This window comes from Petaurus breviceps, unplaced genomic scaffold (genome assembly GCF_028583685.1).
Source record: "Petaurus breviceps papuanus isolate PSGF00001 unplaced genomic scaffold, PetGlider_PUasm1.0 90925, whole genome shotgun sequence".
NCBI lineage: Eukaryota > Metazoa > Chordata > Mammalia > Diprotodontia > Petauridae > Petaurus > Petaurus breviceps.
The window spans coordinates 3,264,210-3,290,518 of NW_027187380.1; the positions used below are offsets into that span (position 1 = coordinate 3,264,210).

General features: G+C 41.6%; 1 protein-coding gene and 1 pseudogene across 3 annotated transcripts in view; both read right to left on the reverse strand.

Moving 5' to 3' along the window:
- The window catches only part of TBC1D16 (TBC1 domain family member 16), a 170,333-nt gene that overhangs the window by 23,115 nt on the left and 120,909 nt on the right, over positions 1-26,309 (reverse strand). The gene's annotated exons all lie outside the window — the stretch shown is intronic.
- Positions 13,682-16,510, reverse strand: LOC138152379 (zinc finger C4H2 domain-containing protein pseudogene; annotated as a pseudogene).

A 26,309-nucleotide genomic window follows, 5' to 3' on the forward strand; every position in this document is an offset into this window, starting at 1 on the left:
ATTTATTATTATATTATAATATTATTAATAAATATTATTTATTGAATTTAGTGCCCTCCCCCCAAAATAATGGTTTTGAAGTAGTATGATTCTTAGGAGCACTATGATTCTTAAGTTATCATTCCTTGACCTGTTTTCCCGGTATATATATATATACACACACATACACATACACAAATATGTATATAGTATATATCTGATCTTACATCTTCTTTCATTTTTAAGAAAATATTTAAATTTGTTCTAATATTTCTCACTACCTCAGGAACTCATTGATTTCTGTTTGTTAAATTCTAATTTTTAGGGAGTCCATTACCTGGGTAAGGTTTATTATTTTCTATTCTAAGCTATTTAGTCCCTTCCAGTCAGTCAGTTAACAAGCATTTATTAAGTGCCTCATATATTTATTTCATATGTCCCATCACCCCCATTGCCTACTCATACTGCCCTATAATCATACTCTATTTTTTTTCTGTGAGTCAAGAATTACATTCTCCTTTTTCAAGATTTCTAGCTTTGCAGCAAATCTGATACTCTGTCTTCTTTGGTTTACTCTTCTCTCCAGCTTTAGTTCCTAAATTGGGGCTTTTTTCCAGAGCCAGGTTTCTGTGGAGAGGTCATCACAGAAACCCAACTGATCCAGGGTAAAACCGAGCAGGTTCCCAGCCAAAAGTACAGCAAGAGGCAAAACCTGGCTCTGGAAAAAAGCCCCAATTTAGGAACTAAAGCTGGAGAGTAGAGTAAACCAAAGAAGACAGAGTATCAGACCTGTCAAGTCTGCTTTGAAGTTTTCCCCAGAAATTCTTGTCAAATTCTTGTCTTTCCTGCATAATTTATGCTTTTAGGTTTACTAAACACTGGTTTATTGAGTTCAATTATTTCTGATTTTTCCTTGTCTGGCTTATTGCACTGACCTACTTTTCTTTTCGATTTTTGGAGGGGAGAAAGCAGGGCAATTGGGGTCAAGTGATTTGCCCAAGGTCACACAGCTAGTAAGTGTTAAGTGTCTGAGGCCGGATTTGAACTCAGGTCCTCCTGACTCCAGGGCTGGTGCCCTATTCACTGTACCACCTAGCTGCCCCTACTTTTCTTTTTTTAACCTGAATCCCAAGTAGTTTTGATAATAATTGACTTCAATTTCTTTTTCTTGCCTTTAAAGAATAATTTGTTATACAGGTATTGAGTGTGAATTCATTGATATATTGACTCCCTGACATTTTATGCATTTTGTTGTTATTCTAAATGAGGTTTCCCCTTTCCTGTAAATGCTTTCTGGACTTTATTATTGCCATATAAAAATAATTTCTGTTAGTTTATTTTGTAGCCTGACACTTTACTACAGCTATTGTTCTGATTAATTTCTTTACTGGTTTCTTAGAATTTTCTAAGTAAATCATCATATTTTCAAAAAGGAATAGTTTGATCTACCCTTTGCCTATCTTTAGGGCTTCAATTTCTTTCTCATCTTATTGCTATTGTTAAGGTTTCTGGAACTATGTCAATGTAAAGCCAAGCATGAGCAGCTTTTCATAAGCATCTGCTGTGAACAGCTTTCAATATTCTGATTACACAGTATAGTAAGCATTCTTATTTGTTCAATAACAAATCGGAGCAAAACATTCACAATATTACAACTTATCACAGAAAATCAAAACATAGCATTCACAACAACTTATCACAGAAAATGGCCACATAGTTTTCACTACAGTGGTCTCAAAGTTTTAACAAAGAACAATCATTTAGTAGTAACTCATTCATTCAATCATCTCAATCATTCAATCATCCTTAAGGAGGTTTGCCTCCTTAAGGGACACAAAGTACAATAGTCAAAGTTTTCCACTCATGGGGCACACTAAGTTAACTCAGTCACTTATTCACTTACTCAATCATCAGAAAATACGCAAGCCCTCTACACCTAGTAGCTAGTAAATTACAATGTCTCAGTCAGTACACAGTATCCAAGTAAAAGTCTTCTTTCAGCTTGACTTGGGGTGGTCTCTCAGATTCCCTGGATTTCCTTCCATGGTCCCAGCTCCTAGCTGGATTCACCAAACTGTCACCAGGGTTCAAAGGCAGACAACTCCCAGGTTCTTGTCCGTCTCTCCGTGCAGTTCCTGCTCCACGCTGGAGCCCACAGTGTCCAGTCCATCTCAAATCCTTCACAGTCTCTGTTCCTGGGAAGACAAGGCTTAACAAAGCCACCAGGAGGTTCATGCAAAGTACCAGCATCACAGTCATGCTTCCTCAGTCTTCAGCATCTCTGGTGGGCCCTCAGAAATCCTCAGCAGCTGCCGCTGCCCCTTGGACTCAGCAGAAGCTCCAGCTGGTTCCCAAAATCAAAATCACTTCACCCAGGTTCTCAAAATCAAAATCATTCTCTCCAGCCTGGGAGGCCTTTCCTCTTTAGTTTCCCTGGCAACGGCAGCAGGTTCTAACTCCACGAAGTCTGCTCTAAGGTCTGTCTTTCCCAGCCAGGGTCTTTTCCTTATATAAAGACAGCATTAGCTTCCTGTTTCAGCCAACCCCTTCCTGTTAAATCAGCAGCAGGGATTCATACCTTCTGTTTCTTTAACAGAGGCTTGATAAATTACTAAGTGCTAAGTACCTGTTACCTTTGCCAATACAAAGGGAACTTCAAATTCAAACCATTACAGTCAACAGCTGGAAAAAGTGGCAGCTTTGCTTTTACTCCTATATTTGTTGGGAAACTTTGTCATGTTTCCTTATTGCATATGACCCAAGCTTTTGGTTTTAGACAGGATGCTTTTTTTTTTTAAGTGCTTTGCAATATTTATTTATTTAGTTTTTTTTTGCAGTTCTGCCCAATTTTTTTTTTCAAATGCTTTATTAACTTCTGATTTACATCATTCATTTCCATCAGATTGTGAGTTACAAATTTTCTCCCCATTTTTTCCCATACCCATCCCCCGAAAAATAGCAGTCCCACAGGATATCCCCTCCTCCAATCTGCTCTCTCCCATATTTTCTCCCATACCCCTTTCGACTTTTCCAGTGGATCTCTATGCCCCAGTGCCTGTATATCTTATTTCCCAATTACATGTAAAATAGTATTGATAATAGTACATATATATATATATATACACACACACACATATACACACACATATATATATATATACATATGTACATACATACATATTTGAATATTTGATTTTAAAACTTTGAATTCCAGATTCATTCCCTTCCTCCCTTGTCTTCCTCCCTTACTGGAAAGATAAGCAGTTCAGTATAGGATGTTGTGATAGTAATGGCAATTAAAGATTCCCCTGTATTGGCTTGGTTTTCAAACTGATTGTGTTAAAACCCAGAGTTTGTTAATCCCACCTGTGGGATGGGCTTGTTGATGTGAAAAGAAAGTCCTGAACTGGGAGGAGCTGGTGATGTAGATTTGGAGAGAAACTAGAGAGAGGTGGAAGATCTTTTTGGAAGCAGCACCTCGTGGAGAGAGAGAGACTAAGAGAATTGCTGGTGGCCACTTTGAATTGCCCTGGACTTTTGAGACCTGCCCCCTGAGCTGCCAAGGACTGAGGAGACATGGCTGTTTTGCCGGTACTTTGTCTGTCTGTTTTGATGTTGTTTTGCCAGATTTGTCCACTGGTGAAAGACAGTCCTTTTGTTGAAGAAGTCCTGGAACCTGGCTGTTCACTAAGAAGCCCTGAGACTGTCCTGCAGACAGAGAGTGAATACTGTCCACTGGTGAAGGACAGTGCTGTTGTTGCAGGGGTCTGGAGACTGTCCTGCAGACAGAGTGAATACTGTCCACTGGTGAAGGACAGTGCTGTTGTTGCAGGGGTCTGGGAGCCTTTCTGTTGGTTCAGAAGCCCTGAAGAAGGATTTTCTTGTTGTATGTTTACAGAAATCCTGGGAGAGGGCTTTGCTAATGTGTTCAGGGATTCTAGGACTGTTCTACAGACAGAGGATAAATTCATGAAGGGACTGGCAATGTATCTTATGGCCTTGCTAAGCCTTGTCTCCCCAGGAACTAAGATTGCTGAGAACTTGCCTCATGTCAAGATGAAGAAAAGACCTCCATTTGGGTATTAAGTGCTGTGTTTAAACTTGATGTAACTCTGGGGTAGATTCAATTGTGATCCAGGGGTGGGGAACTTTTGACCTTATGTTTGGAAACTAATCTCCATTTGAGAAGAGGGGCTTTGTGGTGGACTTAATTAAGGTATAGCCTAGGGGTGGAGAAGTATTTAGAACAGAGACTTTGTAATTGATTGAATGATTGGAAGGTCCTGGGGTGGGGTAGTACTTGGAGATTATTTAATCACACTTAGTAAATGCTGTATTTTGAATGATGTCATGTTTTGATCTTCTCTGTTCTTGGTTTGTCACTGAATAAAATAGAGAGCACCTATGCTGGTATTTTGAACCTGGGAAGTTGCCTTTCTTTTGGCATTATATTACAGATGTACATGTGTGGCTAATGCAAAACAATAACATAGTAGATATATTGTAAAAGACTGACTATATTTCCCTCCCTCCTATCCCACCTCCCACTTATTCTGTTCTCTACTTTGATCCCATCCCTTTTCAAAAGTGGGTGCTTCCAACTTCCCTCCCCCTAGCTTGCCCTCCCTTCCATCATCTCCCCTCTCATCCCCTTCCCCCCCTACTCTCCTGTAGGGTGAAATACCCTATTTAGTGTGTATTTCATTCCCTCCTCAAGCCAAATTCAATGGGAATAAGGTTGACCCATTCCCTTTTGCCTTCCTATTCTTCCCCTCCAGTGTAAACATTTCCCCTTGCCTCTTCTGTATGAGATAGTTTACCCCATTCTGTCTCTCCCCGTCTCCTCTCATTATATTCCTTTCTCACCTCTTAATTTCACCTTTTAAGTATCATCCCTTACTGTTAAATTGGTCCTGTGCCCTCTATGTATACCTGTAAACATATATACACACTCACATACGTGTTCATATGCCCATATACCCTCATATATAGACATATATATATTTCTATTCCCTTCAACTACTGAGAAAAGATTCATAAGTTACAATTATTGTTTTTCCATGTAGGAATGTTAATAGTTCAACTTTGATAAGTTCCTTATGATTTCTTTTCCCTGTTTAGCTTCTCTTGCTTCTTTTATCTGAATGTCAAATTTTCTGTTCAACTCTGGTTTTTTCAGCAAGAATGCTTGAAAGTCCTCTATTCCAGTGAATGACCATATTTTCCCCCGAAACATGATACTCAGTTTTGCTGGGTAGGTGACTCTTGGTTTTAATCCCAGATCCTTTGCCCTCCAGAATATCATATTCCAAGCCCTTCGATCCTTCAGTGTAGAAGCTGCCAGTCCTGGGTTATCCTGATTGTATTTCCACAATGTTCAAATTGTTTCTTCCTGGCTGCTTGCAATATTCTCTCCTTAATCTGGGAATTCCAGAACCTGGCTATAATATTCCTAGGAGTTTTCTTTTTGGGATCTTTTTCAGGAGGTGATCGGTGGATTCTTTCAACCTCTATTTTGCCCTCTGGTTCTAAAACATCAGGGCAGTTTTCCTTGAGAATTTCTTGGAGGATGATTTCTAGGTTCTTTCTTTGTTCATGGCTTTCAGATAGTCCAATCATTTTAAAATTATCTCTCCTGGATCTATTTTCCAGGTCAGTGGTTTTTCTCATGAGATATTTCACATTGCCTTCTATTCTTTCATTTGTTTGGATCTGTTTAACAGCATCTTGATTTCTCATTCATTAGCTTCCATTTGCTCCAATCTAATTCTGAAGGAATGATTCTCTTCAGTGAGCTTTTGAGATTCTTTTTCCATCTGGCAAATTTGGCTTTTTAAGGCATTCTTCTCCTCATTGCCTTTCTGAGCCTCTTTTGCCATTTGAGTCAGTCTGTTTTTTAAAGTGTTATTTTCCTTATCAGGCTGTTGACTCTCATTTCATAATTTTCTTGCATTTTTTTCTCATTTCTCTTGCCAATTTTTCCTCCACTTCTCTTATCTGCTTCTTATGGTCCCCTATGGCCTGTAACCAGCTCGTATTTTCCTTTGAAGCTTTTGGTGCAAGAGTTCTGACTTCACTGTCTTCCTCCTGTTCCATGCTTTGCTCCTTTTTGTCCCCAAAATAGGAGTCTAATGTAGGAATCTTCTGTCTGCTTTGTTTCCTTTGCCTGGTCATGTCGCCCCTCAGTCACTTGACCCCTGGGCTTTTTGCCACAGTAGGACTCTGCCACCAGACAGGGTAGATTTCATCCCAAACTCAGCTGCCAGAGGTATTAGATGGGTACCCTCTCTGAAGTCTCCACATGCTCTGGCAAGCGGGACACACACCCCAGAATCTCCACCCTAGACTGCAATCCAGATCCAAGAAGGTTAAAGCAAAAGCAATTACCCCTCAGACTGGTGCATGGTCCCCCTACATTCTGCAGGCCAGGAGCTGAAGCTGCCATGTGGCGCTGGCTGGCTGTGCCGCGTCTTAGCAGCTTCTCGCCCCAGAGGCAAAAGCCACACACTCCCTCTTACTGGTCCCAAAGTCCAGACTGCACTGACCTCTCACTTTGTTCTTCACATCTGTGTGTTGATAAATCTGGAAATGGCCACAGCTGCTGCTGATCTGGAATCCCTCTGGTAGCGGCTGCTCAGGCCTGCCCTGGGGCTAAAGCCTTGGTGTGGGGCTGGGCTCAGCTCCCAGAGCACTGTGCTGGATTCCTGCCAGCCTGCAGGGCTGTCCTCAGAGGAAGGTTAGCTTCTGTGTGTCATGTTGTGGGTTCTGCAGCTCCAAAGTTTGTTTAGAGTCCCCTTTTTACATGGATTGGGGAAGGTGGAAGCCAGAGCAGCGGGGAGGTGCTGCTTTTACTCCACCATCTTGGCTCCACCCCCTGCTTTGCAATGGACAGGATACTTTTTGCTATCTTAAAAAAAATCCTTTATGACTATATTTTGTAGTTTTCTTTTTTTAAAGCACAAATGACTGCTTTACTTTAAAGACTGGTATAGTGATGTTAAAAAAAGGGCATAAATGAAGCATAGAAAACATGAGGTGTTAGAGGAAAACAGACAAATGACAATGTTATAAATGGGTTTGTGGATGATTAATGTCTACCTTAAAAACAAGCAGTACCCAATGGAAATTCAAAGTTTCACATACAATTCTCAATTTCTATTTTTAATTTGTATATGAAAATGTTACTATTAATTGTTGCTATTTGTAAAGTTCAGGATAAAATAATTTTTTTTTTAACTGCAGGAAGTTAAGGGCAGTAATAAAAAGAGTGGACAATAAAAAGCTTTACTGGGAGAAAAAAAGAGATCAAAGAAGGGAAAGAACCACTATTTGGGGTGGACAGGAAGATGATGACCGACAGGAGAGTAGTGCTGTTTAATTCTTATTTTCTGTCAAGGACAATGAATGTGGCACTATAAATGACAGGAAAAAATGGCTAATATTGAGTTGGTACACAAGATAAGGTATTGATACACAAGATAATGAGATAGAGAAAATCTACTTGCCTTAGATGAATTCAAATTACCTGACCCAGATGGACTACACCATCAGGTACTAAAACAAATGGTAACATGACTGCTGAGTGATCAATAACATTTGAAAAGATAACAGAAAATCACAAAAATACTACCAGAGATTTGAGAAGAGTAAAGATTATCCCGATTTTCAAAGAAGAATACAGTATCTGCAAACTATAGGCTATTGATGTCTGATTCCTAGGAAAATTCAAGTATTAATCATTAAGGAGATGGTTAGTGAACATTTAGAAAGGGGAATTCACTCCATTATGCATCTGCTTCTCTACTTGGTTTCAATTCCACAGAGTAAGATGTCCCCAGTGCTTAGCACAGTACCTAGCACAAAGTAGGTTCTTGATAAACATTTATTGTATTAAATTTTATTGGGAAGGAATGATTACAAAAAGTCAGCATAGCTTCATCACGAACAAGTCATGCCCAGAATAAACTTCCTTTTTTGACAGGCTTACTAAATTGGCATGATGAATAAAGATAAATGTAGATGTAGTTAGCTCAAATTTAAGCCAAGTTATTTACTAAAGTATCTTGTGCTGCTCTTGTGTATAAAATGTATAGATATGGAAGAAAATAATACAATTTGATGAATTTAGAACAGATTGACTGGCCAGATTCAAAGAGTAGTTATTAATTGTTCGATGTCAATGATGGTCTCTAGTATAATATTCTAGGGATCTGCACAGGCCCTCATGCTACTGAATATTTAAAATAGTGAATCTATGATTTGGGTAAAGACACAGATTTAATGTTCATCAAATTGTAGAGCAGAAAGGAGCAAAACAAAAGATCCCCAAGAGCAAAATTTGGAAGTGGATTTTATTGCCGCAGGACTGCAGGGGTCACATACCCAGATCAGACAGTGAGTTGGCATGGACAATGTGCCGGTTTTTAAAGAGATTGCAATAGTCAGGTTACATAAGCTGAAACTATAGTGAGTGAGGTCAGTGTATATTTGAATTTCCTATGCCTGCGAAGTTAACCCTAGGCTGAGGGACAGGGAACCTAGAATGGGCTGAGATGGGGAATATCTAGTGGGTGGGGAGGGGGCAGGGGACAAGGAAGAATGGAGCAGAGATTTTACCCTAGGCTGAAATTCCTGCTCTCAGATCAATTAGGGGTGGGAAGGGTGGAGTTGTGCTCAACATTCCCTACTTTTCTTTGTAGATATGTCAAACCTTTGACATGGCTGGGGCCACATCATCCAGGTTACCCAATTCTGTTCCTGAAGGATGGTAGCAAGGATCCCTGACAATTAACATTTTAACGGAGTTGTCAAGGGACTTGACAAATTGTAGAAAGTGATTAATGAGACGGGGTCCTACAATCAGGGCTATGCTCAGGAGGAGGAGAGGACCAACCAAAGCTGATACCAACATAGTGAGCCAGGGGGATGTCCGAAACAGGGATTGATAACAGTTCTTGGATTTTTCCAACTCCCTTTGTCTATTAGCAATATTCTGGTGTGCCAACTTCAGAGTCTGCTGCATTACTCCAGAATTGTCTGCAAAGAAGCAACAAGCCTCACAACAACAACAAGAAAAAGAAGGTCAAGGCCTCTGCGGTTCTGGAGAACCACCTCTGCTGGAGAGTCCACCTGTTTTTCCATGGCTGAGATGGACTGCTCTGTGTGGGAGAGGTCGATATTTACCTGGGTACTTAAGGCCTGATAGTTCGCCTCCCCCTTAATCAAGGCTGACATCCCGGTTGCTGCAGAACCCACAAGGCCCAAGCCCATTGAGATGGGAATGAGGAGTGGTACTGCCCGCGTTTGGTGGTGGCTCAGTTGCCCTTCTGGGGAAAAGTAATGGCAACCTTGTTCACCTGGGAGAAGGGTGACCGGGGGAATTATGGCCACTAAGATATGCAGGGGGCCCTCAGTGTGTTGTTGTTTTCTGAGGAACACTGTAGCACAGACGCACTGGGTAAGGCCATCGTGGCATGCCCACCAGGCTTCTAGAGGGGCAGGAAAGTAGTCTGAGCTAGAGGCCTGAATCTCGTGGGTTTGCCCAAAAATTGAGCTATACTGAGAGCTGGATAAAGGAATGCTGGATGATATAAGGCAGATACGTGTTCCCTGTACATCCCCAAGGGTGAGCGTTTGGTGGTCCCACTCACAATTCTCTGTGTTGGAAGGAGTGACTGAGGCATTTAGTACCACACCTACATAGTAAAGATCCAGCAATCTTTTCCCAACATGTGGTTAGAGACTAAGTGTTTTATGAACAGCTGACAGGAAGGTAAGTAAGGGGACCTGATAATTGCGAGATTCCTGAATCTTTGAAGATGGGGGGGAGGGCATATGACCTGACCGGGGCCCATGTGGTGACAGCTGGTATTGTGATTTGGACATCGGGGTTCCCTCTTGGGGCAGGGATAGCCAAGTACCTTATGGGACCAATGGGGTGATGACGATCGGGTAGGGGCACAGGAGGCTTCTTGGTTACAGTCAGTACTATCGTCTTTCCCACCTGCCATTCCTCCTCCTCCTCAGGGACTATGATTCCCAGGACCCGAGAGCAGGACTCCCCAGGCGGGGTCAGAGGGGTTTTGAATGGTGAGATTGAGCATGGATTGCCAGCGGTCAGACCCAACTGTATGGATTCAAAACAATGGGTCCCATCCCCCACTACCACCTGCCCTGTAGCACAGGGAGGCACCAGGGCTAGAAGAGGGAAGGTGTTAAGCTGTGACACAATTGCAGGCCCACAGGCATCCTGTATCTGAACAGAGCAGGTAGTCTGCATCTGCTGGTGGGCCCCCAAATAGTCCAGTTCCGGGGAAAAGGGAATTGAGGGGGAGCTGTATGTGTTCTGGAAAGTCCAGGATTGTCCATTTCCTGTGGTTATCACCTAGGTATAGCTTGGTCTGGGGTCATGGGGATTGTGGGGGACTGTGCAAGGATGTAAAAGGAGAATTAGGAAGAGGATCGGATAAGTCTTAGCTTCAGGGGGTCCTAGTGGACTTCTGTGCTTTCCATTCTGAAGTGACAGCAGGCTTCACTCTGGTATAATGAAGCCAGGTGGGGATAGAGTCCACTTTGACAGCAGTGGGTGTAATGAGGATCACGATGTGTGACCCCTTCCACCTTGGCTCCCAGCACAGAATCTCCAGGTTGAAACAGGTGTGCTGATGCTGAACTTGGGACCAGGAGGGCGGCACAGACTGAGGGGAGGAGTTTTTTTCTGAGTCGCCTGCAGACACTGTAGAAACTTGATGAGGGAAGAGTTAGTTATTTCAGCGTTTAGGTCTTCCTGGATTAGAGGAAGAATGGGTGGTGGTCTTCCAAACATAATTTCAAATGGGGTCAGTCCTAATTTATTGGGAGTTTATCTGCTTCTGAGCAGGGCCAGTGGTAGAAGGGTGACCCAGGATTCCTGGGTTTCCAGGACAAACTTGGTGAGAAATTCCTTCAGTCCTGTTTGGCCTCTCTACCTGACCGGAGCTCTGAGGTGATATGCACAGTGTAATTTCCAAGTAATCCCTAAAGCTTTTGCTATTGCTTGTAATATTTTGGCTACAAATGCTTGTCCATTATCTGATCCAATTCTCATGGGGAGGCCAAACCGAGGGACAATTTCGTTAAGAAGTTTTTTTTGCTCTATTAGGGCTGTTTCATTTTTCACAGGGAATGCTTCTACCCACCCAGAGAATGTATCCACCAATACTAGGAGATACTTGTAGCCCTGCACATGTGGTTTTATCTCAGTGAAATCGACCTCCCAGTGTTCCCCTGGCTATAATCCTCTTACTCTGACCCCCACCAGTCCTATTTTTTTTGTTTCGCATTTATCCGTGCACACATCCTGCAGCGATTCACAAAGCTAGACAGGTGCTCATTTAGATGGGGAATATAGTACCTTTCTTTTCAAGGAGTTTTCTTTCCCCCAGGTGAAAAGCCTTATCCATTTCCTCCCCAGAGCGTCAGGAACTAGGAGGCGGTCTCCTGGGAGGAGCCACCAAACTGACTGCTCTTTTTTTCCCTTTTGATTTATGGGCAAAAGAAATAAATAGGAGGGAAAAAATGGGTACAGGGGGCGTTTCCATAAGGGAACAGACAGTTGGGGAAAGGGAAGACACAGCGGCTTGGCGGGGGGCTAGATCTGCCGCCTGGTTCCCAACTGCCTCTGGGGTGTCACCCACTTGATGGGCTGGACAATGAATGATGGAAACACGGGAGGGGAGCCAGACAGAGTCAAGAAAAGAGAGGATTTTGGCCCGGTTCTTTATGGCAGCAGTCAGGAGACCTTGTTCACGTGAGCTGTGGCAAAGGCATATTGGCTATCAGTACAAATATTAGTTGATTTCCCTCTGAGAGGCAGGGGGCCTGGGTCAGAACAACAAGCTCGGCATGTTGGGCAGAGGACCCAGGAGGGAGGGGGGATGGCCACAGGACCGAGAGAGATGGAGAGGACACTACCACTGCATCAGCCCTGCATATCCCTGCATTCACGAAACTGCTGCCATCAGTGAAAAGGATTAGGTCAGGGTTATGCAGGGGTGTGTCAATGAGATTGGGTCTCACAGCCTGGACCTGATCAATGACCTGAAGGCATTCGTGGACAGCAGGGGAGGGCAGACTAGGTTCAGGATCAGGGAGTAAAGTGGCAGGGTTAAGAACAGAGGTTTTTAAAAAAGTCAGATGAGGCTGATCTAGGCAGAGAGCCTGTATTAGGTTAGTCGGGAGTTAGAGAGCCAGCAGGTAGGATTGCTATGGAGGAGAGTCTCCCCAGAATGAGGGGCAGAGATGGAAAGGGGCTGACCCAAGGAAAGCTTATCAGCTTCCTTAACAAGGAGGACCGTTACAGCGATGGCCTGGAGGCAAGGGGGCCAGCCTGCAGCCACTGAATCTAAACGTTTGGAGAGATAGGCAACAGGGCAGTGCCAGGGGCCCAGGGTTTGGGCGAGGATTCCTTTAGCCACCCCATTAGATTCAGCAACAAAAGGATAGAAAGGCTTGGAAATATCAGATAGGGCTAAGGCAGGCACTGAGGCCAAGGAGGCCTTAAGGGTATCAAAACCCTTTTGCTCTGGGCCAGACCAAGAAAGGGGTCCAGCTCAGGCAATGGCAGAATAAAGAGGTTTCGCAATTTCTGCAAAACCCAAAATCCAGAGCCGGAAGTAACCTACTGTACCCAAAAATTCTTAAACGTTATTTTTTAGTCTTTGGGGTTGGTAAGTCTAAAATGGTTTGGATTCGGGAGGGGGAAAGGGATCGAGTACCCCCTGAGAGAATGTAACCAAGATAGATGACCTGAGATAAACAGATCTGAGCTTTCTTAGAAGAAACTTGGTAACCCAAAGACTGCAAGAGAGAAAGAAGGTCAGAGGTGGCAGATAAACAAGCACTTTTGCAAGGAGGAAGTCATCAATATACTGAGACACAATGTGAAGGGGGAAGGAGGCTAAGGGGGTCTAGTGAGAAAATCCCACCACGTGGTGTGGCACCCACTTGGGCACTTTGTTTGGGAGTCTGCTTAGTATGCATCCTAGGGGAGTTTTTGATGTACTGGCTGAACCTCCCATGTTCTAGGACGAAAAGACAAACAGTATAGTCTTTTAAACAAATATTTCTTCCCAGTGGAAATCAGAAAAATTTCCTTGAAAGTGCTTGTCTGATAGCCACTCGAATACCTGCTTTGCAGAATAAAAACAGGGAGGCTTTAAGCGAATGAGCTCAAGACAAAACTTTACAAACATAGGGCACATAAAAAGACAGACAAACAATAGTCTCTACACACTGGTTTACCTCCCGCAGATTCTGAACCGGAAGAAAATGAGCTCAAGTGAACATAGAACACATAAAAAGACAAATAGACATTAACCAGATCACTGACAGGCAAGAGGCCCGACGTCTCAAGCTTTGCCCAGGGAGGAGATGCCCCCTGCACAAATGGCTATGTCTAGCCCTCCCCCCTCCAGGAAAGAGGACAGAATTTTACTCACCCCCAAACTGGAGGTCCTGGATCCCCCAAAAGGCCAAATGATGAGCAAGTCAAAGTTGGGAGGCAGGTGTGATCTTTCCCTCCTCGAGACCTGAGGCCCTGGAACATCCTCAGAGGCTAGCCCCCCTATGGATCGGGGCGAGCCGATGCCTACCTCCCGAGGCTTATTTGGGGATCTTTGCAGTGCCACGGAACACCACAGATCTTGCTTGGGCCTCCAATTCATTTATTTATTTTTTAACCTGGAATGATATTTATTTAATAGGATTTGTATAGACAAGTGGTATAACACACAAGTCCAAGAGGCAGAGGTTATGAACACATAGGCCCTGGGGGCAACCCACTAAAACTACTGGTAAACAAGGAAGGAAAAAAATGCCCCCTGCCAGGGACATGGGGTTGAAGCTTTTTCAAAGTTGGCCAAGGCCTACCTCCTTAACACCAGGAAAGGTCTCCACAAGAGTGACCTGGATGGCAGTGAGGAGACTGGAAAGGAGGGGATGGTAAGTCAGGGTAGAGGTGTGCTCAGAAGCTGTGATCATGGTCCCCAGGGAAGGAGGCCTTAAGGACAGGGGGGCTCCATGTGGCTAATGGGATGGGGTTTCCTTGATGGAAAAGGACCATCCCGGAGGGTCCCTCCACTTCCATCTATCCTACTGACCCAAGTGTATGGAGGGGAGGGGCTGGAGACCTAACAGAGGGGTTGACTGACTCACATCAATAACAACACATCCACAGCACAGCTCTAAAATGAAGATGAAGGCTGGGACCATAGAAATATGGAACAGGGCCTTATCCATAATGAACTATCCAATGGCTCCCATGCCCTCAGCCCCCCAGAAAAGCACCATTGATCAAATGTAAGGGAATTAGTTCTTCAAAGTTAACAGGCTGACAAATGTTAGTGGCCCTTCCCAGGGAGTGCAGAGCTGCAAACAGCCACTTGGCCAGGATGAGCAGTGGTCAACGAGGTACCTGGGAATATGGGGTTTTACATTAGTTTCATTGCAAGGGTTCAGGGGGCTGGGTAAGTGGATAGGACTTAATGGTCCCAATAGGGGGAAAGAGAGGGAAAGGAAGAATGGGCCAGCCACATTCTTCTGTGTCAGCATCTAGGCCCCTGGGAAATACAGAAACAAGAGGGAGGACCACCCAACTGGACGGGTTCTGAAAGCGAAATAGGTGGGTTATACAAGTTGCTTCCACAGCCTTAAAGACAGCAGCACCTTTAAGACTGGCTCCCAAAGGAGACTGGAAGGCATGGGGCAGGACTAGAGTTAGAATGAAAAGAAGGCAGCTGTTCTGAGTGGTTGAGAAACCAAATGGTGGGACCTGTCTGCTGGAGGCAACTGCTCCCTACCAAGCTGGAGAAGCAATGACTTTGACAGAGGGAGGGAGGAAATAGGCTGACAGATATCCAAATTCTAAAGGGACCATCGGCAATAATGACCTTCAAAGGTCCCTCTGCTGTAGCCGCTATTGATGAGTGGCATCCCTCCTCCCCAGCCTCAATCTGGAACAATGGGCCTCCTTGATCCCACAATTCCTTGAGTGCCTATCCCATTTGGGACATGGGGCCCCAGTGAGTAACCAGCAACTTACGCCTCTATTATCCACAATTGGCAGGGAGGTTAGGCCTTCGGGCCCCTGGACGCCTTCTGCCACCACCTGATATCCTCAAGTTGGGAGGGGGAAGGAAGGGGCAGCAATCAGGGGTTAAGGAACTGTTAGACACACAGGCCTTAGTACCTGAAACCTATGTTTTCCTAACCCCAAATCCCAAGGGCTGGAAGAAATAAGAACATTAGAGAAGAGTTGTGCTTCCATCCCACTAAATACAAGATGAGGGAGGGCAGAGGGAAGAAGGGAAGAATGGAAGGAGAAGGGGAGGAAGGCTCACGCCTGGACTTCAATCACTCTGGCCCAGGCTAAGGGGCTACTCTTCTTCTCATTCATCCTGTTTCCTCTTTGGCTTCTTGGGATTCCGGGAGCGGCTCTTGGCTTTGCACAGGGGGCAGATGGGGGCGTTCCGGTGGATTTGCTGGTGACAGGACAGGCAGGCCTTCATGGGTGGGGGCTGCTGTCTGAATGTGGCCGTCTGCCGGGTGTCTTGCTTCCTAGCCACCTGTAGCTGTTGGGCTGCAGCAGCGGCAGCAGCGAGGGACTCAGGGATGGGTGGCTCCTGAGGCTCTGTCTGCCACTCAGCCTTCTGCTTCTTGAAGTAATCCAGGGACAGCTTCTCCTCTTCACACAGGTCTGGAAGCCTCTGTAGGCCCAAGGTCATGCAGAGAGCATCCACATGCTCCTTTAGGGGCTTATACTCATCATGCAGCCGCCGTGTGGACTCCAACAACTTGTTGAGGTCATTCTCTGACTGCTTGATGTGTTCTCCATCACGTTCATGTCTGCATGGATCAGACGCAGTTCCTCCACGTGGGCCATCTTTTCCTGTAGCAAGAGATCCATCTCTTGCTTATACTCCTTCAGATGCCGCTCCTCTGACTCTAGGGCTTCAAACTCTGCCTTCAGCCGTGCCTTGATCTTCTCCATCTGCATGGTCTTGTTCCTGATCTCTTTGATGCTCTCCAGCTTGCACATGATTTCCTGCTCATCAGCCATGCTTTTCAGGCCCGATTTCACCGTTCTGAGAAGGTCTCCCGAATAGGCGGCCAAAAGCCACAATCAGGCCTCCAATTTATGAAGAGGAGAAAGGAGCAAGACAAAAGATACCCACGAGCAAAATTTGGAAGTGAATTTTATTGCCGCGGGACTGTCGGGGTCACATACCCAGATCAGACAGTGAGTTGGCATGGACAATGTACCAGTTTTTAAAGAGATTCCAATAGTCAGGTTACATAAGCTGAAACTACAATCAGTGATTGGTCAGTGTATATTTGAATTTCCTGTGCCCATGAAGTTAACCCCAGGCTGAGGGGCAGGGAACCTAGAATAGGCTGAGATGGAGAATATCCAGCAGATGGAGGGGAGGAGGGGATGGGGAAGAATGGAGCAGGGATTTTACCCTAGGCTGAAATTCCTGCTCTCGGATCAGTTGGGAGAGGGAAGGGTGGAGGCGTGCGGCGGACGCGGGCCAGGGCGGCGCGGCGACCCGTGGACTCAGGCCGGGAAGGCGCAGCAGCGGCAACCACGGCGCAGTGGCCTGCGCGGGAAGGCGTGGCGGCGGCGGCGCAGCGACGCGGCGGTCGCAGGCCAGGTAGGCGAAGCGGCGGAGGCGGGCCGGGAAGGGGCCTGATCAACTCCGAGGGCAAGTCTTCCCACCAACCACAAGGTCCACTACCAGGCCTATCACCAAAGGGCTGGGACTGGAAAGAGCAAGGTAAGAAGCAAAGACAGGGGCCCCATACTGGACAGCAAACACTCCTGGGGCTACCACATCATAGCACAGAAATCTTTTTTTAAAAAGCCCCTTTCAGGACCTCCAAAGACGAGGATGACAGAGTGAACCCCACTTGCTCCAAACCTCCCCTCTGACCCTGAAAATATAGTAACTATTGTCCAGGGCAAAACCCTCTACAGTAAAGGCTTGGGATCCTAGAGGAAGGGCGTGGTTAGGACCCTGCCTCAAAATGGGTAGAAAGCAGACTACAAAGACAAAGACTCTAGAGTCCTACTATCCTCAGAGGGAGGAACCAACCTCAGAGGGAGACAATGTGGACTCCACACCCACAGCTGAAACTTCAACAGGGAATGGATCCCAAGCTCAGAAGGCTCTCCTAGATGAGATCAAAAGGAACTTTGAAAGCAAAATGAGAGAGATAGAAGAGAAAATGAATAATTCTCTCAAAACAAAAATAGCAGAATTCGAAAAGCATTATAATGAGGAAAACATCTCTCTAAAAAGAAAAGTGTATGATAGGGAAAAGGAGCTTCAAAAATTAACTAAGGAAAATGATTTGCTGAAAAACAAAATTAAACAAATGGAAACAAATAACTCTATGAGGAACCAAGAAGTAGCCAAGCAAAATAACAAAAATGAAAAATTAGAAAAAGAGGTAAAATACCTCAAAGAAAAAATAACTGACCTGGAAAACAGATCCAGGAGAGATAATCTGAGAATCATAGGCCTACCAGAAAATTATGATGAAAAAATGAGCCTGGACAACATTCTCCAAGAGCTCGTTAAGGAAAACTGCCCTGAGATACTTGAACCTGAGGGGAAAATAGAAATCGACAGAATCCACCGGACACCTGCTGTAAGAGATCCCAAACTGAAAAATCCTCGAAATGTTGTGGCCAAACTCCAGAACTACCAAATAAAAGAGAAAATACTTCAAGCGGCCAGAAACAAACAATTCAGATATTGAGGGTCCACAGTGAGGATTGCACAGGATTTGTCAGCCTCCACACTGAAAGATCGGAGGCAGTGGAATACAATTTTCAGGAAGGCAAAACAACTTGGATTACAACCAAGGATCACATATCCAGCGAGACTGAGCATATTCTTCCAGGCAAAGAGATGGTCATTCAATGATATAGCAGAATTCCAGACCTTCTTGATAAAAAAGCCAGAACTCAATGGAAAATTCAACCTCCAATTACGAGAAGCAACAGTGACTTAGAAAGGTAAACAAGGAGAACACACATCATTTTAGAGGGAAAGAGGGGAGGGAGAGGAGCTTCGCATGAGATCTGTTCCTGTCATTCTTGATGCGAAGAAAAAATAGCATACCTCATTAAGTATAACAATATCCTACAGGTAGTAGGAGGGGGAAAGGGTCACAAAAGGGGGGTGGGAGTGGTTTGTAGAGAGGGAAGTAGTAAGGGGAAAAGGGGAGGAAAAGGGAGGGAGGGGGGCCGAAAAGGGAACACTGAGGGAGGCGGTGGTCAAAAGGAAAACTATTAAAGGGGGGAAGGGAGAAGGGAGGAAAAATATGAACATTAACAGGGGCAGGAATAGGATAAGGGGAAAGAAACAGATAACAATCATAACTGTAAATGTGAATGGAATGAACTCTCCTATAAAATGGAGACAGATAGCAGAATGGATTAGAAATCATAATCCTACAATATGCTGTTTACAAGAAACACATCTGAAACAGAGGGATACACACAAGGTAAAGGTAAAAGGTTGGAGTAAAATATATCATGCCTCAGCTAAAGTAAAAAAAAGCAGGGGTAGCAATCCTTATCTCAGATAAAGCAAATGCAAAAATTGACCTAATTAAAAGAGATAAGGAAGGAAACTATATCCTGTTAAAAGGCACCATCGAGAATGAAGCAATATCACTACTTAACATATATGCACCAAGTGGTGTAGCTTCCAAATTCCTAGAGGTGAAGCTAAAGGAATCAGAGGAAGAAATAGATAGCAAAACTATGCTAGTGGGAGACCTTAATCTCCCCCATCTGAACTTGATAAATCCAACCTCAAAATAAAAAAGAAAGAAGTTAAGGAGGTGAACAGGATTTTAGAGAGGGTAGGTATGATAGATCTCTGGAGAAAACTGAATGGGGATAAAAAGGAATATACTTTCTTCTCAGCGGTTCATGGCACATACTCAAAAATTGACCATGTTCTAGGGCATAAAAACCTCACAATTCTATGCAGTAAGGCAGAAATATTAATTGCATCGTTCTCAGATCATGATGCAATAAAAATTATATGCAATAAAGGGCCAGGGAAAGACAGACTAAAAACTAACTGGAAATTAAACAATTTAATCCTAAAGAATGAGTGGGTCAAACAAGAAATTATAGAAACAATCAGTAATTTCATTCAAGAGAATGATAATAATGAGACAACATACCAAAATCTGTGGGATGCATTAAAGGCAGTACTTAGGGGAAGTTTTATATCCCTGAGTGCATACGTGATTAAATTAGAGAAAAGGGAGCTCAACGAATTGGGCATGCAATTAAAAAACCTAGAAAAAGAACAAATTCAAAATCCCCAATTAAATACTAAACTAGAAATATTGAAGACTAAAGGAGAGATTAATAAAATCAAAATTAAGAAAACTATTGAACTAATAAATAAAACCAAGAGCTGCTTTTATGAAAAAAAACCAACAAAATTGATAGACCCTTAGTCAATATGATAAAAAAAAAAAAGAAAGAAGAAAACCAAATTATGAGTATCAAAAATGAAAAGGGTGAATCTACCTCCAATGAAGAGGAAATCAAAACAATAATTAGGAATTATTTTTCCCAATTGTATGCACATAAATTTGACAATCTTAGGGAAATGGATGAGTATTTAGAAGCATACAAGTTGTCCAGATTAACTGAAGAGGAAGTAAATTACTTAAATAATCCCATCTCAGAAAAAGAAATTGAACAAGCCATCAGTCAGCTCCCTAGGAAAAAATCTCCAGGGCCAGATGGATTCACTAGTGAATTCTATCAAACATTTAAAGAACAATTGATTCCAATACTCTACAAATTATTTGGGAAAATTAGTGAAGAAGGAGTCCTACCAAATTCTTTTTATGACACAAATATGGTACTGATACCTAAATCAGGAAGAGATAAAACAGAGAAAGAAAATTATAGACCAATCTCCCTCATGAATATAGATGCAAAAATTCTAAATAAAATACTAGCCAAAAGACTACAGCAACTTATCTCAAGAATAATACACTTTGATCAGGTAGGATTTATTCCAGGAATGCAAGGATGGTTTAATATTAGGAAAACCATCAGTATAATTGATCATATCCACAATAAAACTAGCAGAAACCACATGATCATCTCAAGAGATGCAGAAAAGGCTTTTGACAAAATACAACATCCATTCCTATTAAAAACATTAGAAAGTATAGGAATAAATGGAGCCTTCCTTAAAATAATAGGTAGCATCTATTTAAAGCCATCAGCAAGTATTATATGTAATGGGGAGAAACTGGAAGCATTTCCCATAAGATCAGGGGTGAAACAAGGGTGTCCACTATCACCCCTCTTATTCAATCTGGTACTAGAAATGTTAGCAGTAGCAATTAGAGAAGAAAAAGAAATCAAAGGAATCAAGTTAGGCAAAGAAGAGACCAAGCTATCACTCTTTGCAGATGATATGGTGATATACTTAGAGAATCCTAGAGAATCAAGTAAAAAACTGCTTGAGACAATAAATAAATTTTCTTGCTCCGCCCCTTCCTGCTACGTCAGCACGTCCTTGGCTTTCGCTTTCTCTGGCTTTCACTTTCGCTTGCTCTGCCCCTTCCTGCTATGTCAGCACGTCCATGGGGCATGGAAGATCTTTAAATCTCATAACCCTTACACAGAATCAGGCTCCAAAAGGATTTTTACAGCCTAGGATCAGGGGTGGGGAACTTGCAGCCTGGATGCCACATGTGGCCCTCTAGGTCCTCAAGTGTGGCCCTTTGACTGAATCTAAACTTCACAGAAGAAATCCCCTTAATAAAAGGATATGTTCTGTAAAATTTGGACTCAATCAAAAGGCTGTACCCAAGAGTCTAAAAGGCCATGTGATGGCCTTGAAGCCATCACTCTTGGGCTAGATCACTGAAATGTGTATATTAAGATATAATTCAATAGGAATAAATATAAAGTTTTACACATGGAGAACTTACAACATATGAAGACTAAAGGAAATAACTAGAAACTATTTTTCCTAATTATATAGCAAAATAATTTAAATCAAATATATGAATATTAACTAAAATATAAAATTACTAGATTATAAGAACAAGAAATAGAAAATTTAAATAACCCAATCTCAAAAAAAGAAACTGAATGAAGCATAAAAGAACTTTGGGGGTGGTGTAGGGGAAATAGGAATAGATTGAAAAATTTTCAGCTTACCATTTCTTTAGTTTGAACTTAGCAAGTATCAAATAAAATGAGCATTTCCATATATATATATATATATATATATATATATATATATATATATATATACACACACACACACACACACACACACACACACACACACATATGAAACTGTAGCAATCTATAGTGTAGTTTGCTTTTTGTTTAAATATTTAATAGATTCAATAGGTAACTAATAGGTTCTTTCTGGCCTTCCTTTTATACTTTTTAATGTATTTTTACAGTAAAAATGCTTCAATGACCCTCTTTTCTTTTTTCCTTCCTATGCTATCTCTATCCTCTTTCTCCTACCTATTCTGACCCTAGTGGAAAAAAAGAAAAACAAAGCACTAAATACTTAAAAGAAGTATGCAATGTCAAGTAAAACAAATCCCCCCACACACACACACACAGTGTTCATGTCCAAAAAATGTATGTCTCCTGTATCCATCTGTAATGCCAAGCAAAGGCAACTTCCCAAAGGTTCAAAATACCAGCATGGCCGCTCTCCATTTTATTCAATGATGAATTAAGAACAGAGAAAATCAAAATACAGCATAATTCAAAATACAGCATTCACCAAGTATAATTCAATAATTTCTCAGTACTGCTCCACCCCTGGAAATGACATTCATTTAATCAATCCCAAAGACCCTCTTCTCAAATGGAGATTAGTTTCCAATCATAAACAAAGTACATTCATTTGGTCAGTCGCAGAGCACAAAAAAAGTCAAAAGCTTCCCACCCCTGGATCACAACTGAATAGGCCATCTAGCCCAGAGTTACAACAAGCTTAAGATATCGTCACAGCATTTAATACCCAAAGAGAGGTCTTCTCTTCATCTTGACCTGAGGCAAGTTCTCAGCAATCTCTGTTCCTGGGGAGACAAAACTTAATAAGGCCACAAGATACATTGCCAATGTCCTCATTAATTCATTCTCTGGCTGCAGAACAGTCCTAGGACCCCTGAAAACATCAGCAAGACCCTCTTCCAGGACTTCTGTAAACATACAACAAGAAAATCCTTCTTCAGGGCTTCTGAGCCAACAGCAAGGTTCCAGAACCTCTGCAACAACAGCACTGTCCTTCACCAGTGGACGCAATTCACTCTCTGCAGAACAGTTTCAAGAGCTCTGAACCAACACCAAGGTTCCAGGACCTCTGTAACAACAACACTGTCCTTCACCAAGGGATGAATCTTGCAAAACAACTTCAAAACAGACAAAGTACCAGAATCACAGCCATGTCTCCTCAGTCCTTGGCAGCTCTGGGTGGCAGCTCTCAAAAGTCCTGGGCAGCTCGAACTGGCCCTCAGCAATCCTCTCCATCTCTCTGCCTCCATGATGCTGCTTCAAAAAAATTCTGCCTGCCTCTCTCTGCTTGTGCCCCTCTAAATCCACATCACCAGCTCCTCCCAGTTCAGCCCTCTCTTTTCACATCAACGAGTCCATCCCTCAAATGGGATTCACAAGCTCTGGATTTTAACATTCAACCAAACCAATACAGGGGATCTTTAAATTCCATTACTATTATATTGCTTTATTAACTGTTCTTTCAAATTGTGATGGTACACTGATCAATATTCTCAGGTCTTTCAAAGTGGTTTTTCTTTATTATGTTGTTGCTAAAGTATAAATTGTTTTCTTGGTGCAGTTCACTTCACTGTGCAGCAGTGGAATTAAGTCTTTTTTTATTTTATTTTATTTTATTTACTTTTTGGAGGACAATTAGGGTTAAGTGATTTGCCCAAGGTCACATGGCTAGTAAGTGTGTTAAGTGTCTGAGACCAGTTTTGAACTCAGGTCCTCCTGACTCCGGAGCTGGTGCTCTATTCACTGTGCCACCTAGCCGCCCCCAATTAAGTCTTCCTAGACATCTCTTATACCATGAATTTCATCATTTCTCATGATGCAATAATTTTCTATTACCTATATACCATAATTTGAGTCATTCCTCGACTTTAGGTCATTCCTCGACTTTATGTCACTCCTTAGCTATCAATTCTTTGCTATAACAAAAAGAGCTGCTATAAATACAGGGGACCAGATGAATTTACAAGTGAACCCTAGCAAACACTTTTTAAGAATTTCAACAATACATAAATTGTTTGTAAAAACTGCGAAATAGAGCATCCTACCAAACTCCTTTTCTGGACAAATATGGTCCTAATCCCTAAACCTGAAAGAGACGGAGTAGAAAAAATAAATATAGAGACTAATATAGTCAATGAATGTCAAAAATAGTGAATGAAATTTTCACAAAGAATTTGTGAAAACCTAAGTAAGATTATGGACTTATGGGAATATTATATTTATTATTTTTTATTTATTATATTTATTTTATTATATTATATATATTTTTATGTATTATATTGTATATATTATATTATATTTATACCATTAATATAAGAATGCCAATATAAGGATAACTACAAATATAATTGGTCACATTAATAACAAAAAATAAAAACCACATCATTATAGCAAAAGAACAATAAGGTTATTGACAAGATGCAATACTTAAGTAAAAACATTAGAAAGAAAAGAATAAACAGAATTTTCGTTAATGTGGTAAATATTATCTATCTAAAACAAAAAGCCAGCATTATCTGTAATGAAGAAATGTTAGAGGGTTTTGTAGTAAAAAAAAAAAAAAAAACAGGTAAAGCAAGGATGTAATTGTCTCTACTACTATTTGACATGGTTCCAGAAATGCCAGCTATAGGAATAAGATAAGAAAAGCAAACTGAGGGATTAAGCATAGGCAAAGAAAATGATCACTTTTGGTAGATATGATGATTTACTTAGAAAAATCTTGTAGAATTAAACAAAAATTAACTGTAATAATAAACAACCTCTGCAAAATAGTAAGACATAATAAAAAAATTAAGTCAAATAAATCATCACTTCTATATACTCAGCAGGAAGAAAATTCAACAGGAAGAAATAGAGACATTCCATTTAAATGAACTATTTAGGAACCTATCCATTAAGACACAAAGGAATTATAAAAATACAGCTATAAAACTCTCCTTAAACTAGTGGTAGACAAATAATTGGAGAAAGATTAATTGCTCACGGTTAGTTTGTGCCAATATGATAAGCTTATTTGCTTATTTAGTATCATACTAATCAAACTATGCAGGGTTGGTTACTTTATAGAAGTGAGAGGAAAAAAATCACAACAAAATTAATCTGGATGAATAAAAGATCAAGAATCTCAAGGGAGGGGTGGCTAGGTGGCACAGTGAATAGAGCACTGGACCTGAGTTCAAATCTGACCCCAGACACGTAACACTTACTAGCCGTGTGACCTTGGGCAAGTCACAACCCCAATTGCCCTGCCTTCCCCCTCCAAAAAAAAAATCAAGGGAAATAATGAAAAAAAAGGGGCCTAATAGTACCAGATCTCAAACAAAAGCAGCAATAATAAAAAATGTTAAGGGTAAAAAAAAATGAGAAGTTGATGTGTGGAACAGATTAGGTACATAAGAACCAGTAATATAGTGATAAATCTAAGGACCCCTAACTACTGGGGTAAGGAGTCACAATTTGACAAAAACTGTAAGAAAAAGTAGAAAGCAAAGCAGTCTACGGAGAAAATAGGCTTAGATCAACACCTCACATTATATAGCACAATAAGTTTCAAATGAATAAAGAACCTGTGTAAAGGGTCAAATAAATCAGAGGAGCAATGGAGTTTTCCCCTTGTTTTAAAATTTATTTATTTTTATTCTGCACTTAAGAAACACTCCAAAAATGGGCATTTTCAATTACATGATAAAACAGAAACAAAAGAATTTTATATGAAACTGTGAAGTAGTATTTTTTTTTTTTAAAGCAATTGGGGTTAAGTAACTTGCCCAAGGTTACACGGCCAGTTTTTTTGTGTGGGTGTTAAGTATCCGAGACCAGAACCAATCCTGGGTCTTCCCAACTCTGGGGCTGGTGCTCTTACTCACTGCACCACCTAGCTGCTCCTGAAGTAGTATTCTTTTAAAATATATAATAAATATAACCTGTAGCTTACAAAGCTGTGCTTCTTGTCTATGATTCTCGCTAACCTTCCTAATGTTCTTCTGTTTCATGTATTTTTACAAAAAAAAAAAAAAGGCTGCTTCAATTACTCTCTTTTTCTTTCTATTCTACCTCTATATCCTTTTCCCCTCCTCCCTTAGGCCACTGGGGAAAATTTTTTCTAATCATAAATATTCAGTATCAAGTAAAAAAAAATTCCCTCTGAGGAGGTGGGTAGCACCCCTCATCATCAGTTTTCTAGAATCATGGTTTGTCATTTCACTGATCAGAGTTCTCAAATCTTTCAAAGTTATTTTTCTTTATAATGCTGTTATTGTATAAAAATGTTCTCCTGACTCTGCTCACTTTACTCTACATCAGTTCAAACAAGTCCTCCTAAGTACCTTATAAACTGTCCATTTCATCATTTTTTCCGGTGCAACAGTATTCTGTTGCTTTTTATATGCCTCTATTTATCCATTTACCAATTGATAAGCACTCCCTTAGTTTCCAGTTCTTTGCCACTACAAAAAGAGCTATTATAAACATTTTTTTTAAACTAGGGAACCATTTCCTGTTTTTGTGAGAAAGGAGATACATTTCATAACACTTGGAGATAGGAAGAATTCTTGACCAAACAAGAAACAGAGAGAATCTGCAAAGACAAAATAAAATGGATAATTTTGATTACATAAAATTGAACATTTTTATTTCCAGAAACAAAAATCAATTAAAGTTAAAAAAAAGTTAACAACTGACTGTGAAAAATGCTTGCTGTGAACTTCTATAAGGGGTCTGATATTCAATAAATCACACACAAAATGTTTATTAAGTATATACAGAATAAATATAAAGAGAATAAATGCAAAGCAGTTAAATACAAGGTAGTTTGGGAGGGAAGGTACTGGTAGTTTGGCAAAATCATAATACATTTCATGTGGAAGGTGGTGCTTGAGCTGAGTCATAAAGGAAGACAGGTAATCAATGGGGCAGAAGTGAATAGAGTTAGGGTTAAGATTAGAGCGTTTAGAGGTGGGGAGTATTA